At 35.6% G+C, this 20,278-nt stretch overlaps 1 non-coding gene across 1 annotated transcript; it reads left to right on the top strand.

Moving 5' to 3' along the window:
• The first annotated feature begins 1,409 nt into the window (after positions 1–1,409).
• On the top strand, positions 1,410–1,481 carry TRNAW-CCA (transfer RNA tryptophan (anticodon CCA)). Its single transcript has one exon. It is a non-coding gene; the product is annotated as a tRNA-Trp (tRNA).
• Positions 1,482–20,278: the final 18,797 nt, after the last annotated feature.

Here is a 20,278-nt window from a genome sequence, read left to right as displayed (position 1 = left end):
CCTTTACTACAATTCATCTATCTGCTTGTGGCATACCAAAGCTTGTGCCACTACTTACAGAACCCGTAAAAAATGCTAAATCTATCTATAGTTGCAAATCGAAAGCAGATAGATGAGTTGTGATAACGTTATCACATACAAAATCGTATTGTCTAGTTCACTATGTTTTTGTTTTTCGAATATTTTTATTTGTTTTGAAGATATTACAGAAAAACTCTTAAAATTAGCGGTAGGCTAATTTCGCTGTAGTGAAGACCCTTAAGGACGTGAAATTTTTAGAGGGACTTCCCTAACTTAGTCCTCACTTTTTTTTTATTCCGTTTCTTGATGACCTGTAATAGTATAACATAAAAGTTGTCAACTCCTTCTCTGTGAATCATACTGTGACGTCAGCAGCATCCAGAATAGTTATATGAGTTATGGAAGACAAGATTAAGCATTCTCGAAACTCTAGTGAAAAAAAAAAAACTCATGTAATCGTCTCTGTTTTATTTTTGTTATGTAAAAACAAAAGAAAAAAATGAGAAAACTAAAACAGAAAAGAAAGAAAGAACTTTGCAGCTCCATCTGTGAGTGATTCAGAAAGTTCCTGCGTATAGAACAGGAAGCTGCTCACTCGCTTAGAATAATAAACAAATACAACTAAGGACGATTAATAATCCTGAGTGCAAATACATCCCCCTCCCCTTCTCCCCATCCGCATGTTCGCCTTCTCACGCACAGACACACACAGAACCCGAGAACGTTCGGCACACGCCATTTGATGAAAGATCTAAACTATGCTTGATGTTTGAACCTGATTACGAAGAGTTTATTATCTCTGCGAAAACTTGGTTTGAAACAAACTGATAATCGTGAGAAAAGATAGTTTAAAGATTGCTGTGGAATGACAAGATCTGCGTTCCAAGAAAAAGGAAATTACTCGACCGCATACATTGGCAAATTCTTTATCGGCTTTGTACTTATATAGTTCACGCCTTCTTGCATTCAGTTTACATTCCTCTAGAAGCATGTTGACTGAATTTTTTTCTTAACATTTGCCATTCTTCTGTTTATTTTCATTAAGTATTAAGTTTGTGTCTACTGTCAAATAACTTCTGTGACAAACTATGTTTTCACTATTTTTGGAGTCTTTAACCCTAGTTTTCACGTTTCTTTCTGTCATTCCTACTGTTTTTCTTCTGACGTTAATGATTTATTTAAATGAATGATATTAAATGTATTAACGTAACTGTTTATCAGAATACCCGTTCTTCGCAAGGGGAGAATACGTTTCATTTTGGACATAAAAGGTGAATTTGGATTTAAACTGCACCGGAAGTGTCACGTCTCGTCTTGGAATTCGTCTCAAAGACTCCGAGAACTATGGACCGGCACTAATATCCGTCATTTTCGATCATTTTTGTGGGGGCGCGGTGGCTCAGTGGTAGAGCGTCAACCTCCAGTGCTTGGGGTCCCTGGTTCGAGCCCAGCTCGTGCCGTGTGAACTTTGTGGTGGACAAACACCGTGCTCGTGGGTTTTCTCGTGGTTCTCCCGTTTCCTCCCACTTTCTTCGTTCCACCATTTCACTCATCTCTCATCATCACCGTCTCCTTTAGCATATCCGTAGGACATAAAACTTAAATATTTCATTTCATTTTTCGATCATTTTTAAATATCTCCTCCTTTCCCTTCTCTAAGTTGCACTCTCAAAGAGAAATGATAAAAACCATTCCAGCAGGCTCAAACTTCATCTATGTTGAAAATTTAATTGAGATCAGTCGGATGTTTCAAGAGGTATAATGTCACATAGTTTCATTTTAATATATATTAAGTCAATTAATATAATTGCTTCCAGATTTTCTTCTTATAACTAGGGTAACAATCTGGGGACACTATTCATTACGTCACAAGCGGCTCCTATATTTATTATCGAATAGCGTCATATATTTATTATCGAATAGAAAAATAAGAAAAAAATGTGAGGAGCCTTAACTTTAAGACAGTTAGTCCCGTAAGTTGAACTTTTGCCTTTTACTTGGCCAGCACGCTATTTCTTTTATAACTTGCGTTTGTGTCCTTGCTCTGTATAAACTGAGCGTAGTAGAAACGTTGGGCCCTCTCCAATGTAATGGTTCCAAAACATGCTCATCTTTTCTTTGTTTAGGTGTCACAAAGAGGCATTTAACAGAATGATTGATTATCTGTTGACGGTTTGAATCATACCTTTAACACTCACATTTCACCCATTCTCTGAAGCACGCGTAAAGTGTTTCAATGTGGTACAAAGTCCAGCTGAAATTCTGCAACGTGTTATATACAGGGTGACTACGAACAAGGAATCTACATAAATAACAATGAAAGTGACTATGTTTGTGATTTAATAACTCTTGAACCACCCGACCGATCTTGATCAAATTTTCAACATAGATGAGGTTCAGGCTTTTCATAATTTCACTTTGATGGTGCAACTTGGGGGATGGTGAGGGGGTTGATATATAAACATGATCAAAAATGACAGATAGTAGATTAAATCCATAGTTTTAGGGGTCGCTGAGATGAGCAGTGACATTTCCGATGCCATTTTAATCCAAATTTAGTCCCTCAATTTGAGAGGAGGAGGAAATATATTAAAATTATTGAAAATGACCGATATCAGAGGGCACTTCAGTAATAGTAAAAAGTGACTAACGTAACATATTACTAATTTCTGTTATTTTAACCCAGCGAAACAGGTAATAGACGCTAGTTTATTATACTTAGAGAAATAAATAAATAAACAAACTATTATCCGCCGATTCCATTATAGCACCACCGTAACTTCTCTAGTTTCATTTTATAAGCCATAGTGTTTCAGTGTCGTAAATCTTAGAATGTTTCAGTTATACCCTGTATATAAAGGTCAAATGATTTTTGAACACTTCTCTTCGTACTGTGTATGTTGGTCTTATAAGCTCAAAGTTACATACCTAGGCACTCATTGTAGTGCACACTTATGTAAGTGTTCCTTTTAAGTTTACAGTGCTCACAACGGGATTTGCCCAAGGTTTATGGAAAGTATTTGAAGGGTAAGGAAAAAAAAAAAGGAATGCCATAAGACTGCCATATTGAAAACCGCGTACAAAATGAATAGGGTTAGTCAAGTTTTTCGTCCCTTTTTACATTGACATTTCTACGTCTACGCATGCATGTCATATATATAACTAACTAACTAAACTAACTAACTCTATGGTTTATGGAACCCGGAGGTTCAATGCCGCGTTCACAAAAGCTCTCCACTGACTTCTATCCTTAGCTAACTGCATCCAGTTTCTACTTTGTATTCCAATCTCTGCGAGATCCATCTTAATATTGTCCTCCCATCTGCGCCTAGGTCTTCCTAATGGTCGTTTTCCGATTGGTCTTCCAGTAAAGACTTTGAAAGCGTTTCTACTTTCTTCCATTCTAGCTACATGACCCTCCCACCTAAGCCTCCTAGACTTGACGACCCTAACAATGTTGGGTAAACCGTATAAATTATGTAGTTCCTCGTTATGAAGTTTCCGCCATTCCCCATTCCCCATTCCCGTTCCTCTTGGGTCCGAATATTCGTCTCAGGATCTCATTCTCAAATACTTTCAGTATATATGCATACATATATACAGTCCTATATATATGCAGTATATATATACACCATGGCATATATATATACAGTCAAATAGTACCAAGAGTCAGCAACAGATAGGACAAAGTACCAGTTAAAGCACACAGATGGACATTCCTTGTTTTTTTTGCCCCTTATCCTTCATTTGAACTTCTTCAGCCTTTAGAATACTCATTCCAATGAAAACGTAATGACAATAACCCGTAAGATAATCTACTTTTGGTAGGAGACACGATGGCTCAGTGCTAGAGCGCTCACCTTTGGTGTGTGAAGCCCATGGTTCGGTCCCCGGACAAGTAAGTTTGTGGTGAACAACATCGTGTCCGTGGGGTTTTCTCGGAGTACTCCCCTTTCCTCCCACAACCTCATTCCACCGATTCCCTCCACCATCACTCACTTGCTAACGTTTTCAGCTAAGAACATCAATCCCTATATAATAACATGGTGAACTTCATTTCAATGTATTATGGAAACTATTTGTGTTATGCAGTTCAAAGTTTCTCCAGGTGTTAACCTACCCCTATACTACATGTTAACTTTTTTAATTTTTAATCTAGCTCTTATAGTTCATTAATATTACTTTTTACAAGGAAATATGACAGCGTTGAAAAACACACAAGCAGGGTTTTTTTTTTTCCTGTTCGTGGAAGTGTAGATACCTGATCCATTCACACCATTGTTCCTCACTGATCTCCCTTAGCCTAGAAGAGCACAATCATGATTTCAATTTATTTTTGGTTTAACTTTTTGAACTCCTACCAGTTTAGGATATGCCCTTTAATCAAAGTAACATGACAAAATTCCAGCATAAGGTAGGTATTAACTATGTCACAAAATTCGTTTCAAATTGGTCAGCCGTTATTTCTTGATGCAATCACAAATAAAAGATAATGCCGATGTAATGTGGACAAAAAAGAAATATAGAAAATTCTTCTCTCCCTCCACCTCGTAAAATGGGAAATTAAAAGAAAACACTGAGATAAGTCGACATGTCCACTTATATATATATATATATATATATATATATATATATATATATATATATATATATATATATATATATATAAGGAATTCGTATACCAAATTTCATGTTCCCAGCTTGAGAGGTTCGTGATATACTCTATTTTCCGCATAAAATTTTGACCCTTCATTACCCCCTTAGGATACGCCTATGAACTAAAGTAACATGATAAAACCCTAGATCAAGGTAGATACCAAGTATGTTCAAAATTCATTTCAAACTGTTCAGTAGTTTTCCACTGATGAGTTCACAAACACCAGACAATGCCTTTTTCAATGTGGTATATATATATATATATATATATATATATATATATATATATATATATATATATATATAAAACTATCTATCTGGACACCGCTCATTCTACCTTTGGAAATTCTTGTAAAAAAAAAACGAATTCTGATCAAAGCATATTGTATTAAATAACAGTATTATTTATTAAATAGTATATGCTTTGGTCAGAATTCGTTTTCTCTTACTTTAAAAAGTCTTCTCCCCTCGTAAAAAAGGAATATTCTAAAATATTGGGAGACATGGACGTTTATTTTTATTGAGGAGTTTATGTACCAAGTTTTGTCTTAGGATAAGAATAATAATAATTTCAAACACTTTTTTTTTTTTTTTTTTTTTTGGTACTTCGATCACCTACAAAATCAATTTCATTCTAAATATTAGACAATATCTTTCACTTTTATAATCCTTCCAATGGCTCAATCACGTTTCATAAGCCTTAAGATAGCCCAGTTTCAGAAAAAAAAAAAATCAGTTGCATTTCAGAAATTTTAGGATGTCTTAGCTACAATTTATAAATCGTATTGTTTCGGTTTATTTCATAACCTTACAATGTTTAACTGAAAGCAAAGAATGTCTTGGTTTCACTATATAAACCACATAATATCTTAGTTTCTTCAACCTCAGAATATTTCAGCTGCACAAAATCAGTACCGACATTTTGGAATTTGCTCTTTGGGAGGGGGAGGAGGATAAGATTCAACATCACGTGTTATTAGTATATTACTATGTAGTTTTAAAAAAATAATATATATGTGCGTTTCTGAAACTCACGGTGAGGTCAATTGTCCCTGTTCTCCCCACATGACGCCACTGCATCATTTTTTTTTCAGTTACGCTTAGTAAATCTTAGAATATGTATCTCAGTTACAGCAATGCACGTTTAAATTTATTTCACATGCCTTAAAATTTCTCACTTGCATTTTGTAAAACAGAGTGTTTTAGTTAGTTTCATAATTTTTGAGTATGTTAGCAAAGCAAGCAAATTCTCAGTTACTTCAATCATTCTGTCTTGAAATCTGTTATGGATTACACTGTATATTCAGGTAAACTATAAATAATCTCAAAAACAGAAACAATCAATTTTTTTCCCATGGAAAAATGCATTATCTAATACATAAAATTGAAAGTAACTATGTCTGTGACTTAAGACCTCTTAAACCACCAGACCGATCTCGATCAAATTTTCAACAGAGATGAGGTTCGGGTCTGGGATGGTTTTTATCATTTCACCTTCTCACGGTGCAACTTAGGAGAGAGGGGGATATATATAAATGATCGAAAATGGCCGACATTATTGTCGACTACACAGTTTTCGGGGTCTCTGAGATGAACAGTGATACTTCCGATGTTCCTTAAATCCAAACTCAGCCTCCATTGCCCTTTATGTCAAAAATGAAACATATTCTCCCCGTACGGAAAACGGGTATTCTGCTTGTATGTTAATAAATGTCTTATATTTCGTTACATATTGTAATTAGCTATTGTCGTATATAGACTCGATAAAACTAGAATTTCAGAGTGTCAATTTGGCAAATGTGCAAATTCAAACTTCTTCGTGGAAAAATATGATTTTGCTCCACATTTAAACCCGGAACTGATTTTATGCATAGAACGCAATATTTCAGATTGTGACATCATAAACTCACACCCCCTTCTCGTGGGCCTTTTTGGAAGTTATTTTGGAGAGAGAAAAGAGACGCTGTTTGTTTTATAATCCGTGTAGGACGAAATGTCAGGAAGTAAGGTACGTCCCACACAAAACAACTACCGATGTTTTACGATAGATAATACTATTAGAAGTGTTAAGTTTACGGCAAAATGTTTCTACGGAAAAAGACTGAAAAATGCGAACGTATGTCGAAAAACGAATTGAAACCAGAAGTCAGTGATGGTTATTTCTCGTTAATTCGCGGAAACTTGTTCCTAAGATATCATCTCGATGTACAGTGACTCGTAAATGGAGAATGTGAGGAGATATTTGTGTGCGGATAACATAATCTGCACCTTCGTTTGTTTGGCAGTTCAGCGCCAATGATTTACCTTAGTCCCATACGCTGAACGTGGGAGACCTTGAAAAACTTTTTTTTCTTTGTTTTATTTCTTCTTTTGTGTTAGCTTCATCTTTGTTGTTTCCTTCGCGTGGGAAGTTTCAGTCATTCTTTTTATACAGTTTGATGGTAAATGCTGCCGAATTTGGAGACAACGCTCAGAAAAGTTTTGCTTTGATCTTCAAATAGCATTGAAAGTAGCAACTCTGTTACTTTTCTTTTACAAGTAGCATGTATGTGTAAAATGTGTAAAGGCAGTGTTTTATCCAGTCATCTTAGGAGGGGAAAATTCTCCCCCAAAAGTTATAGAATTCCCCCCAAAATTTTTGAAGATATAGATATAGCCATATATACTGTATATTATCAGTTTTCAATTTAACGTGCAATGTATGTTTTTCCAATCTGTAAGTTTTCAGTCGATATCCTTTTTCATATTCCGCAAAAAAAGTCACATTTTATTTTTCAAGGTACCATTTTTATATTTCCCACTTCCCTTGTCATTCCGAGAAAACGCTTGCTAAAATTCTCTGCAAAATTCCCTTTTATCTGAGAGGCTAAACATCAAGGGCGCCGATTTCTCTGTAAATTTGGCGGGGGGGGGGGCATTCAGATGCAGAAGGTATATATATATGGAGGTTTTTTTAAAAGACAAATTGCACTAAAATTATGCACTCATAAATACAATAGGGGGCCCACATGAGCTTTGGGAGGCCCGGGCCCCCTCGGCCCCACCAGGATCGGCGCCCTTGCTACACACTAAGCAATATTTATCAGCACGAAGCAACGACAGAAAAAAATCAGTGGGTTGAGCGAGCTTTTATGCGGCGTATTTGTGCTTTTTGAGGTATAATGCTTGGAGTGTTATATTTCTTTATAAAATAGTTATTTGAAGTATCCGAAATTTAATCGACTAGAACGTTGATGATAATATGTCGTGTTTAAAAAGGAAAAAGAAACTCACACATGGCTTTTGCCACTAGACAATGCTAGTGGTCTTAGTTCAGTATGTAGTATATATTTAGGATTGCCATAATTTTTTTGGATCCATAATACGGGCAAGCTTTAAAATTACGGCCCATCAAAGATACGGTGCTCAAACACAGAATAAATATTTTGAAATTTCTTACCTAAAAATCACCATTTTAGGTTATCACACAATTGTTTAATGTAATTCTTGAAACACTATTGGAAACTAATTTGTTTTATATTTTTTTTTCATTAAGACGAATATAATAAATCATGCTATTAGATTACGTATATCAAATCTAACCAAAAGAATCCTGGAATGTAAAAATGAGACACTTTTCAGAATCGTAAGCTATTTTATTAATAGTAACTAAAATATAAGTTAAATGATGAAAACACAATTGTTTTCGACCGAGATTTTAGCCATTCCCGACTCGAAAATTGTCGGGTAGCTCCAAAAACTGTCAAATACGGACATTTTCCTATTTCATGCTTTGTACGATACGGACACGGGTACGAACCCAAAAATATAAACAGTCCGTACAAAATACGGACATATGGCGACCTTATATATATTATAAAGGTATACCACCTACAGAAGGTTCTAATGATACTTTCATAACGAAAGGTTGCACAAACTGGAATAAAAGTACACGTATAAACTTTTAAAATATGAATGCACCTCTGGTGCTTGGGGTCCTGGGTTCGATCCCAGCCCCCGCCAAGTGAACTTTGTGGTGGACAAACACCGTGTGCGTGGGTTTTCTCGGGGTTCTCCCGTTTCCTCCCACTTTATTCATTCCACCATTTCATTCATTACTCATCATCACCGTCTCCTTTTGCCTCACCGGCATAACCGTGGGACGTAAAACTCAAAGATTTCATTTCATTTTAAAATATGAACAAAGCGAATCTCATGGAAAACTCTTGGTAGTGAGTGCAAGGTAAAAAGAATGATGGAACAATGTACTTCTGTATGTTCAATGTTACACACATAATCTGAAAAAACAGAAAGAAGAAAATTGTCAAATGTCAAGTGACTTTGTAAAGCTAGCAAATTTCACGTTCAGGAACGAAATTCCCCAATACAACGAAGTATGAACCTCTCATCAAACTGTACTGCCACGAGGGGCGCTGTGGCTCAGTCGTAGAGCGTTCACCTCAAGTGCTTGGGGTCCCTGGTTCGATCCCAGCTCGCGCCTTGTGGATTTTGTGGTGGACAAACACCGTGCTCGTGAGTTATCTCGGGGTTCTCCTGTTTCCTTCCACTTTCTTCATTCCACCATTTCATTCATTTTTTCATCATCACCGTCTCCTATAGCCTAACCAGCATAACTGTGGGACGTGAAACTTAAAAATTTCATTTAATGTACTGCCACGAATTTATACTAAATTAAGAGAACAACTTACACCACATCACTTAAAGTTCACTTGTGTTAATATCCGTGGAAGGTCCTTGTGAATTGAACTTTTCTGTATAAGAAATATTATAAAAATCTGATATAACGCATCCCGAAGAAGAATTACACTGCCTTCCTTTAAAACTTAAAATGTAAAATATGTTTTTTACTAAAAATATGTATTTAAATATTTAGTTCATGAAAAGGTAAGAAACTTCAAGATTAGTTTTCATATTTTAATTTAATAATTGAATAAATATGAATCTTTATCTGATCAAAATATTATTAATAATAATTCTTGCATATGGAGAAACTTTATATTTTAATAGTTAAAAATTAATGTGTAGCAGGAAGAACAAAGATACAGTTCGCTGAAAGTGTATAGACGGATTCTTTGCACACAGTATATAAAGGTATGGGTTGCATAAGGTACATGGTTACTTTCCACACTTTTAATACCCCCTATAACTTCAGATTCTCCCCCCCCAAACCGAGGGGACTGGATAAAACACTGTGGGTATGTGTATGTGTCAGAATGGGCATTTTTCATAACCCTCAATCAACATTCAGTAGTCCTCAAATATTATCCCTCACTCATACTTATACTCAATAGACTCCCTCACACTCACGTTCACTCGACCTCACATTCAAATATTATATATGCCCTTACCCTCAATCCACTACTTTCACATTCACCCACACTAGCTCTCAGACTCAAATATTATTGGTGTCCTGGCTCTCACACTGAGAAAAATCCGTTATCCGGACAGCGTTATACGGGATCCATATATTTACTACGGAAACTGTCCGGAATATGCATTATCCATATGCTATAGTAAAATCGCTCGAACCGTCCCCAGGCGGCTACAAAGGAAGCGGAACAACTTTGAAGGAAACCGCGTATTTCTTTGTTACATGGGAGGGATAATTCAACATGTCCTTCCAGTTGAGGGTGGCCTGCCAGTTGACCTGCTAAAAAAGAAAGTGATGTTGCAATTTTCACCCTCTTGCTTACTGATTCTTCAGTAATCTTCGCAGAAAGACAGATTTATCTAGTTTCTTCGTTACTTTTGTTGTCATTGCATCCTCCTCCTTTCGTCTCCTTTAGCTTGAAGGACATAGTTATGGGACGTTAAACTGAAATATCTCATTTAATTTGAATTCAATTTGGATATGTTGTAATGAAGAGAAAAAAGAAATCAATCATTAGTTTCATGATATGTGCTTATATTACTCTTAAATATAGCATATTGTTAATATTATATAACTTCCATAACGATAACGCTGGTACGAACCAAACATGTTAAGTGGTTCGCCCCTGTCCTTTCCCGCCCACCGCAAGGCAGTACCGCAATAGCCCAATGAGAAAAAAAATACAATCTTTCTTTGCCACTCCGAGAAATCCGTTCTTGACCGCCCCTGTCCATACTATTATACTGAATTGCTTTAATGATTGTTGTGTTTTATTATTATTATTATTATTATTATTATTATTATTATTATTATTATTATTATTATTATTATTATTATTATTATTATTATTATTATTATTATATAATGTATCCATCGATAATAAAAGTTTAACGATGGCAACAACGTATTACTTCGACACCGAACACGTGCCGTTTATGGCTTATTTGGAGTGTTATTTATGAGGGCGGTTAGGGTAAATTTTCTGCTTGAGTACAAAGGAAGCCGGTTGGGGACCAATAGAACGTCTCAACTATACATACGTACTCTCTTTCCCCCTTAGATATTACATCATACCGCTGCAGTATGTCTGACATCTAATTCCGTATATTACATACGTAGGGCTATCCGTATGTAACATACGTCAGCTATGTTATATACGAGGGGGCACCCAAAAGAAACCGGATTGAAAAAGCGCTGCCGTTCCTAGGCGTAGTAGAGAGTTCTCCTGCTAGGTGGGTCTAGTAGAGACCTTCCCAGATCAGTTGGCCAAGCGACGTCTGCGTAGGAGATTAACGTTTGATCGTATTATTGTTTTTCTCAACTGTTCTCGTTTGCCACCTGCGAAATCGTTATGGCAGATTCAAAAGAACAAGGAGTGTGTTTGCTTCCTACTAGGAAAATCGGAAACGAAAACGTACCAAATGCTTCAACAGGTTTTCAAGAAGGATACTATGAATCGCACACATTTTTTTTTGAGTGGTCTGGGTGCTTTAAGTGTGGTGAGATAAGTGTTGAAGATCGTGCTCGTTCTGGGTGCCCTTCATCATTTTGAAACGACGAAAATATCGAACAAATCTACCCCAAAATCAGCGAAGATCGTCGTTTCATGATCGATGATATTTCAAAACAGAATGGAGTGAGTTGGAGCTCGTGGCAGCGTGAAGTTTTGCAAATGAGACATGATGCCGCTAAGTTTGTTTCTCGCCTGCTCACACAGGATCAAATCATTCGTCTGAATTTGAGCCAGGACTTGAAACATCAGATTGAAAATGATCCAAACTTTTTGAGCAACATGATGATATTTTCCGAGAAGTAAACAAATTCTAAAAGGAAAATGTTTTGATGGTGTAGAGGCTGTAAAAAGAACTTCGCAGAGCGCATTGGACGATATAAAAGTTCCAGAGTTCCAGAGGTGCTTCAAATAGTGGGAAAGAAGATGGGAGAAATGAATCGCATTTAATGGAGAGTACTTTGAAGGAGTCTGAAAGAATTTTGTAAAAAAAAAAAAAAAAAAAAAATATATATATATATATATATATATATATATATATATATATATATATATATATTAGAACGAAAGTCCGGTTTCTTTTGGGTCCTCCCACGTATGTCCATTCTGTGTATGGGATCCTTACTGCCGATATATAGTTGTGCCTTTCATACGGAAAGTATGTTTATTCGGAACACTTATACGGAAAGTATTATAAAACATAAGTTTCAGTTATACGCTCGTTGCAAGATGTTACATGTAGTCGAACGTTAAGTCCAAAAACTACAGGATTTACGCATGTAACCCACGTTTTTACGTACGCCATATATGTTTGTTTCTCTGTGCACTCTTACTCAATCTGAATCACCTCCTCCGCCCCCACACTCAAACATATTTTCTTGAGACGCTGAATCGATTGCAAAAAAATCACTCGTTTCTATCCATTAGTGTTTTTCATAAATGGCGGTAAAACTTCAAACCGGAAATTGTTAATTCCAACCACTTCCGCTTTAAATGAATAGTTAACGGAGCAGATGGTAAATGTTGAATCGTGTGAAAAGAACAGCTTCTCGATATCTTTTACCGTTTTTGCTCTGATACCTGTTGACAGACAACCGGACATACCCGTTTTATAAGACACTTACGCAATTGATGAAAATCGGTTGCCATGACAACACAAACCAAACCAAACTCTTTCACGTGATTCACATTATGGATCTGCTAGTTATAAGTAGTTAATGATATATATGTGAAAAGAGGACGTTGAATAAAACTATTTCAGAAGTGAACGGCCTAAATCTGATCTAACGCAGTACCTATTACACAGTTTAACTAAGCGCACAATGGAGTCATAAAGCGTAAATAGTCAACGTCGATTACACTTCCGTAGTTGCCATCACTTTCACAATTTACACACATAGAATGAAAGAGAGAAGAGTTTGTCATGGACACTTTCACGAACATTTGTATGTTGTATAGCATTTGTTTTTATTATTTTGATGATATGTAATTTCTTTTAATTAATGCTTATCGATTATTACCACTGTTTGTGTGTTATCAAATAATAAGAAGTACAAATCCTTCATTTTCATAAACATGCCTCATTAGCTAGTTCCTAACTGGAAATAATTGATTCTTGACCCCCGCCATTGGTAGCTCAAATATGAACTAGGTTCAAGAAGTAACTGACCAGGCTCAACGATGACACATTTGGTGCAATCCAATTTTTACTTGATTATAATATGATTAACCCCTTTCGATACGGGAGGTCAAAAGTGACTCACTCGGGTGAGTCACGCATTTAATCCACTGCTGTGTGAACACTAATGAAGATTTCGGGAAGTTTTTTTCTATGCCAAATATGGTTGGACCAAAGTTTATCTTATTTTTTTTCGTGGGTGTCCAATCCCCCCCCCCCCGAAAGTCAAAAAGTCGGAAATTTTATAATTTCTATTTGTTAAAGTTTTCTCATTAGAACTTCCTTGGTTTTAGAGGTCTACTTACGAGTCGTCAGGTATATACCTCATATGGATACCTAAGTTTTAAAATTATTTTAAAATTACTTGGACCCATGTGACAACAGTGGTGCCAGATCCAAAAAAAACCTTAAAATTCTGTTAGGAAATTTTTGTAAATTTTTATTTCTACATTTCCATCCATAATTTCCCTTCCCTTGGCAACACTGTAATCAAACTTACTCCATAAAATTACTACATCATTCTCCTAGAAAACAAGGTCTTAACCGTATCAATCGGGTAAATAATCTTTGAGCTATAATTCATTAACCGAAAGTCAACGAAAAGTGTCTCGTACAGAAAGGGTTAATAGTCAAACAAATTATTTGTGTCCGGTTGGTGAAACTGACTATGAAAGATGGACTCATACTTCTTATGAACGCAGTTTGAAGCAGTTTCTATGAATGTCTTATCTTGAGTAGGTGAACTAATGCTATTTCTTACACTCAACACAAATTCCCATTCATTGGTATATATGACTAATATTTTAATGCGGAGACCAGATGCTGTAATTTCTGTGGTTCTGACTTGCCTCCGGTTCCACGAATCTCCTGAAACATTATTTGCTCCCTGATGTGGCACATATAAAACTCTTACATATCAATTCAATATGACAATCTTCGTAAGTGATGAAAATATTGTCAGGTAAATTCATTGAATAAAATGCAGGGTCGGTCATAAAGAGTGAGGTATTGCTAGAACTTATGGTTAGGTATGTGCTAGACAGTTTTCAAAAATTACACATCCTCATATTCTAAATTACATCCCTGATTTAAAGTGAACGTACATTAAACTATAAAAATACTAGGCGAGTTTTCGTCGTATACCTTCATATTTGAAGTAAATTATTTACCAACTACAAAATTATAATAGTATTATAAGTTATATCATAACATTGAGTTAGTTTACCCTAAATCAAGAGTTCAAAGCGCCCTGAGTCACTTCCAGTGCGCAAATAACAGAATCCAATTTTTAAGCACGGAAGAATATTTATTACATCACTAATGTTGCTGGATCATAATTTATCAAACACGGAAGTAATATTATTATTATTAAATATTCTGCCCGTTCGCAAGTTCTGGGACTAATGGAGTTTTTTTTTTTTCTTAGATTCGGGCTTGGAAATGTTTCTTCCACGTTTTTCGATCTTCGGCTTACTCTTTGTAACTCCCAATATTTTCTTCTATTTTTCAAATCATCGATCACTTGTGTTCTTCTTCTTCCTACTCCTCGCTTTCCTTCCATTTTCTCCTCTATGGTGGTATGAAGAAGAGAGTTTCTTCGCAAGATGTGTCCAATTCAATTGGCTTTCCTACAAAGTATACTGGCTAAAAACGTTGTCTTCTCTCCTATCCGTTTAAAAACATTTTCGTTTGTTACTCTGTCTGTCCATTTTATCTTCTCCATCTTCCTCCAACATAACATTTCAAAGCTGTCTAAATATTTCTTCTCTAACTTCGATAGTGTCCAACTCTCTGAATCATACAGTCCAATGCTTGATATGTAGCACTTGACCAGTTTTTTATTTTCCTTAGTCCAAAATTAAGCCTGGCAGTTAAAAGTAATCTTTTCATGTTGAATGTCATTGGGTACGGCAATTCTTAACCTGATCCCTCTGGTACACTAGAGCGCTCGTCAAAATACTTCCCAGGTATATGAAATAACCTACTTATTCAAGTACTCCTTGTTTTACTCTGGCTCGTGTACCATGAGAAAACCCAAGTACAGATATTGTCCACCATAAACTTATTAAACAGGGGATCGAACCAGGAACCCCGCGCACTAGAGATAAGCGCTCTACCACTGAGCTACCGTGCCCCAATCCATGCGTATTAAGCGAGAATTCTTCTTAAGAGTCTTCATCCCGGCGAAATTAAAATACCGCTAATTTTACAGTAATTCTGTGATATCTTCAAATAGGTAAAAGATAATTGAAATATGGAAGAAAAGCGCCCGAGACAATATTATTTTGAGTGAGGTACCGTTATCACAAGTCACCTAGTGGCTTTTCGTTTTCAGCTGTTTAGAAACGCGAAAATAAATGCCGATTTTCAAAATGGCTCGAAATCGAAAGCAGATAAGTGAGTCGTGATAACGGTTTCTCATGTAAAATAATATTGTCTAGGGAGCTCTTGCTCCACATTTCGATTATCTTTTATCTATTTGAAGATATCACATAATTACTGTAAAATCAGCGGTATTTTAATTTCGCCGGGATGAAGACTCTTAATTCCAATACTGTTATTTGATCAGTGTGTTATATTATATGATGTCTATCTCTCGAAATCACAGGGGAAATAGTCTCTCATTTGACACGCGTTTGACCGTAACGCACGAAGTGTGTCACGAATAGCAACATACGTGACGCTATACACGCCTCGTATTCACTAAACGTTAATCTTTCCGTACAAAGAATGGGATTTATGTTAAGTGTTAATTCAAGTATTGAATCAGGGGGCCACAAAATTTTTAAACGGCCCCTAAATCGAGTTTTCATATTTTCTACGGAATAAGGAAATCATACTGGGTTAAGTGATAGTTTGGATCTGGCTACACTATATATAGTTCTCCATACATAAGACGTACAAGAATTTTTTTGATTGAAATATATTGGATCTTTTGATCCAAAAATATGCTTCTCTATTAAATTTTCTTTTTTAAAATGTTTGTGCAGCTGATTAGAAACTCAATAATAGAGAAATTATAGCAGATATCTTTACTTCAAAACTCGGCGGTCATTCTTAGCATGTACCGTACGTTAGCAAAACTAAACAAACTTTGAGGAGAAAATGAATTCTGTAGTTAATTGAGTTTATTATGTTCGTGGTCGTGTGTGTGATGTAAATATTATTGATCGACAGAAAGGACAGTTTGTAAACAATTAATGCGCCCAATTGCAGTAGTTCAGATGGATGCTTTTTATACATCAACTTAGTAATTATGTATACAACATTCACACCAAGGACAAGATGCATTTAACAAGAAAATGAGAATCGAACTAGGACGCAAGTGTTCGCCATGTTTTACTTTATCTTATGTTTATTTTAAAAGGTACTTTGATCTTGTTTTCTTTTTCTTAAGAAAAATATGTAGAGATAATCTATATATATAAAAGAGAACGTACAAAATTTTGTCCGCTCATCACGCTAATACGGCTGAACCAATTTCTTTCATTTTTGGGGGGTTATTAGGATTTGGACCCTAGATGGTTTTTATCATATCACTTTAATTTTTAATTACCAGTGTCTTGAGATAATTGACCATTCAAGTGTCCATAACGTACAAATCCTTTGTTATTAGTTCATCATAGGTAAAAATAAACGTATTTATATGCAACCCGCATGACCGTGTCACTCGGCGGGTTAACATAAATGACAGGCGATATACAGCGGAAAATAGCTTGAATCTTCTGTTTAAAATTTTTTAATTGATTTGCTTATTTTTACAGACACTTTTACAATATGCCAGCACCGGGATGACCGCAGCGAAGCGGGGCGGGTTAACATAAATGACAGGCGATATAATGTTAAGATTTACTGCAATCTTCTATGGTTTTTATCATATCACTTGAAAGCGAAAAAGTAAAAATTATCTAAGTAACAAAGTTTATTGCGTTCCGGGGTGACCGCAGCGAAGCGGGGTGAACGCTGCTAGTTACAGATAAAGTATTACCATGTTTTAAAACAAAAGTAATTAAGACATGTTTTCGGGGCCTTTATTTATGAAATTTGTTCACATAAACACACACACACATGCACAGAATTTCTATCTGCAAAATCTAAAGGGGCGCGCAGTACTTACAAGGGACATCCCCCAAATGTCCGGCTCCGATTTCAATGATTTTTTTTTTCTGATAGAAGGCATGTATGCATTATTTGTGATGACAGAAATTTTTGCTATGGTGCATATCTCCTATTTTTTTTAAAATAATTTTTAGGAGTTGTGATGTGATTATTAGAGATTACTGCAGAAATCCTTTACTACTCTTTGTAAACGGAGTGTTAATGAAAGAACAACCATGTAGATACATATAAGACCGAGGGGGAAGTCGTATGGTAGGTATGACCTTGACGACACCCATCTTGAAATCCGCCATTTTGAATTAAGGTCAAATTTTTAAAATAGGAATAGGGTAATAATAATTTCGGGCTAGAATTCAATGAGGAAAACAATAGTGAAGTTAGTTTTAAGATACGCACATTTGGAAAAAGTTACAGGCATATTGATTGTTTATACTTACTATGTGCATAAGTCCCTTACCTCCGCTTCTAACCCGCGTATTAATGATGATAAATGGATAAAAGGTTCCGTATTACATATTATGCCTAGAGGCAAGTGGTACGGTAAGGATAACCTTGACGGCAGCCATCTTGAAATCCGCCGTTTTGAATTAAAGTGAAGTTTTGAAAAATGAAAGCCATAGCATGTGATACCTCATTTTAATAGCAAATTTTTCCAAAAAGCCAATGGTATGCTTATTTTTGTTCTATAGTTTACCAGTATGAATTTAGGACTGCTTCTAATGTGCACCAAACGTCAATTATTCGATCTTTCAAATTGGCAACACTCTTAATTTTCACCGCATGTTTTAAGATTCCAATTGGCACTTTGCAATTATTGCCATGCCTAATGTTTTCTGCGATTTGTCAGTTCATGAATAGTGTTGGGCTAAGCATCCAATAATCTTTCTGAATGCAATGTAATTGTTTATTTCCTATATCTGCCCTTCAAAGCTCGTTTACTGACATGAATTATCGCACAACGAAACAACTCCAACTTTGCATTCAGGTAATATACTGAAGACGTAGCTTGTAATGGATAGTAGATGAGACGAGAAATTAAATGAAAATTCATTTCAAAGGGAAAAACGAAATATGATTGTTGTATAAATCAATGGTCTTTTGTTTTGTTGTACATTTATTTCTTTATTGTTTATTTATTTATTTATTTATTTTCTATGGTAATTTTTTTTAGCTAGTCAGACAAAAATGTCATTCGTTTTCTAACGGTTGTTGTCGAAGGTTCATATTTGTAAGATTTATAATCAATTTTGATCGAGAACTCGATTAAGTTACACTGCTTTATAAACAATTTACCTGTTTTTATATTATGTTCATGATGCAAACAGCGTGGTGAGAACAGTCATATTTTGATTCTTTGTTATTTTCTATTATTCCTGCTGTTCCTTTAAAGTTGTATTGATTAAAAATATTTTACTGTTTGTCGTTTCCGCAACAGGTAGGCTACACTTTCTAATAATTTTGTGTTCATATAATAACAATTTATTATAATTTGATTTGTATTTCTTTACGTCACATAGGTCCATAGGTTCCTCATGTAATCTGGTTTAAAATAAATAATTACATTGCAAGTCTTCAAAATTCAGAAAGATTGCTGGATGCTTATCCCAATACTATTCACGAACTGACAAATCGAAACTCTTTAAAAAAATGTAATAAATGTAGAAAACATGAGCCATGGCAACAATTGCAAAGTGCCAGTTGGAATCCTAAAACACGCGGTGAAAATTAGGAGTGTTGCCAATTTGAAAGATTGAATAATGGACGTTTGGTGCACATTAAAAGCAGTTCTAAATTCGTACTGGTAAACTATAGAACAAAAATAAGCACACCATTGGCTTTTGGGGAAAATTTGCTATTAAAATGAGGTGTCACATGCTATGGTTTTCATTTTTCAAAACTTCACTTTAATGCAGTATGGCGGATTTCAAGTTGGCTACCGTCAAGGTCACGACTTCCCTTTCGGCCTTATATGTATCTACATGGTTGTTCTTTCATTAACACTCCGTTTACAAAGGGTAGCAAGGGAATTCTGCAGTAATCTCTAATAACCACATCGCAACTTGTAAAAATTATAAAAAATAGAAAATATGCACCATGGCAAACATTTCTGTCATCACAAATAATGCATACATGCCCTCTATAAAAAAGAAAAAACAATATTGAAATCGGTGGCGGACATTTGTGTGATGTTCCTCGTTAGTGGTAGAGCGCTTTTCTCTGATTAGTGGGCTCTCTGCTTCGATTCTCGGCCAAGTAAGCTTTAGATGGGCAACATCATGTCCGTGGGTTTTCTCGGAGCACTCTATTTCCTTTCACTTTCTCATTCCACCAATTATTCCATCATTATTCACTTGCTTTAATCATCCGTCTCCCTTAGCCTAAAGAGCATAATCGTGGGACGTTAAAATGAAAGATTTCATTTTTACAAAATATACAGAAAATCCCGCATGTTTGCATCAGCAAGTGCTATGGTTATTTGTCAAAAACCATGTTATGTGTTGTTTGTCAAAATTCAGGATTGCGACTATATGATAACGTTGATCTACAGTTACAGTTTAAGGTGAAATTCGAACCACTGTAAAGTGTTCAAATATCACGGCTTGCCCACCAGGAATTTAACCAGACTCTCGTGCACCAATAAATAGTGCGCGTGCGCTAGTCATTAGATACCTGAGGATGATTAGTGATACCTGAGATTAGTGATACCAGTGATACCTTAGATACCTGAGATAGATTAGTGGGGATGGCTATCATGTAGCATAATACACTGACTTTCCTGAACTAATTAGCAGACACCGAAAATCGATGGGCGATTTTGTAGACTATTAATTTAAGGATTTATAATAATTTAATGATTTTATAGTAATTTAATGATTTTATAGTAATTTCATGATTTCATAGTAATTTAACGATTTTGTAATAA

The sequence above is a fragment of the Thermobia domestica genome, unplaced genomic scaffold, assembly GCF_964235325.1.
Source record: "Thermobia domestica unplaced genomic scaffold, izTheDome1.hap1.1 HAP1_SCAFFOLD_417, whole genome shotgun sequence".
Classification (NCBI taxonomy): Eukaryota; Metazoa; Arthropoda; class Insecta; order Zygentoma; family Lepismatidae; genus Thermobia; species Thermobia domestica.
This window is presented reverse-complemented; position numbering and strand designations above follow the sequence as displayed.